Source organism: Epinephelus fuscoguttatus, linkage group LG22, assembly GCF_011397635.1.
Source record: "Epinephelus fuscoguttatus linkage group LG22, E.fuscoguttatus.final_Chr_v1".
Classification (NCBI taxonomy): Eukaryota; Metazoa; Chordata; class Actinopteri; order Perciformes; family Serranidae; genus Epinephelus; species Epinephelus fuscoguttatus.
In genome coordinates, this window is record NC_064773.1 from 36,509,713 (window position 1) to 36,511,610 (window position 1,898).

The following is a 1,898-nucleotide window of genomic DNA, read 5'->3' on the forward strand; positions in this document are numbered from 1 at the left end:
TTTTAAATTCAGTTCTGGATTTTACAGGGTTAGGGTTGGGTTAGGGTTAGGTTAGGGTTAGTTCAGAGAAGCTAAAACAGGAGAGATGTGATCTCATTTCGTAGTTTCTGTCAGTACACGTGCTGCTGCGTTCTGGATTAGCTGGAGAGTTTTCAAAGACTTATTAGAGCTACCTAATAACAGTACAAATTTGTAGATAATAGTTACAGTAATCCAGTCTAGAGGTAACAAAAGCGTGGACCAATTTTTCTGTATCTTTTTGGGACAGGATAGGCCTAATTTTTGCAATGTTACGCCAATGAAAAAATGCAGTCCGTGAGGTTTGTTTTAAATGGGAGTTAAAAGACAAATCTTGATCAAATATTACTCATGGGTTTTATGTCTTTAGGGCATTTTTGAAGTTTAGTTAATTGATCAGTTTCTTCTGGCTTTATAGATACAATTGTGTATCAACCGCATAACAATGGAAATTTACAGAGTGATTTTTAATGATATTACTTAAGGGAAGCATATACAGAGTGAATAGGATTGGTCCGAGCACAGAACCTTGTGGAACGCCAAAACAAACTTTAGTACATAGAGATGATTCATCATTAATATGAATGAACTGAAAACGATCAGATAAATAAGATTTAAACCAGCTTTGTGCAGAACTTTTTAGGCCAATTAAATGTTCCAGTCTCTGTAGCAGAATTTGATAGTCAATTGTGGCAAATGCCGCACTAAGATCTATTAAAACAAGTACAGAGATTAGTCCTTTGAAGCAATCAGAAGATCATTTGTAATTTTAACTAGTGCTGTCTCAGTGCTATGATGCACTCTACATCCTGACTGAAATTCCTCAAATAAATTATTATCATGGAGAAAATCACACAGCTGGTCTGCGACTATTTTCTCAAGGAGAGGTCTATAGTTGACTAACACCTCTGGATCCAGGGAGGGCTTTTTTAGAAGAGGTTAAATTACAGCCACCTTAAAGGACTGTGGTACATAGCCTGTTAATAAAGATATATTGATCATGTCTAATATGTGAGTGTTAACTAAATGTAAGACTTCCTTAAGTAGCCTAGTTGGGATGGGGTCTAAGAGAAATGTTGATGATTTAGATGAAGAAATCATTGCGGTCAACTGTTGAGGAGAAATCAGGGAGAAGCTATCTCAATATATATTAGGTCTTAAAGCTGTGTTTGAGGGCAGATTGGTTCCGTTTGAGAGCAGGAGGTCATGAATTTTGCCTCTAACAGTTAGAATTTTGTCATTAAAAAAGCTCATAAAATCATTACTGCTAAGGGCTAAAGGAATACAAGGCTCAATAGAGCTGTGACTCTCAGTCAGCCTGGCTACAGTGCTGAAAAGAAACCTGGGGTTGTTCTTATTTTCTTCTATTAATGCTGAGTAATAGTTTGCTCTGGCATTGCGGAGGCCCCTCTTATACGTTTTGAGACTTTGTTCCCAGACTAAACGAGATTCTTCCAGTTTGGTTAATCGCCAGTTCCTTTCAAATTTTCGCCACATTTGTTTTAACTTATGGGTTTGCGAGTTATACCAAGGAGCGAACTTTCTTTGCCTTGTTAACTTCTTTTTAAGAGGTGCTACGGAGTTGAGTGTTGTTCGCAGCAAGCCTACTGTTTTCTTAACCTCTGTTCTGTTTTCTTTCTGTTAGGTGGTGCGTTCTTCACAGTTTCCCCCTTTTTTTGGTTTTGTGTGTGTGTGTGTGTGTGTGTATGTGCAGTGTCACCGGGTGATTCATTTGAGGAACCCCTTCCCCAATTTTGGTTGTCCCTGCCACTTGGTAAGCCCCAGCCCTGTCCTTATCCCCTTTCTTGCCCAACTGCTCATTTTATATTGTGTGTGACTTTATTTAGTTATTTTCCTTTGAACAGTTTTGTTAATAAAAT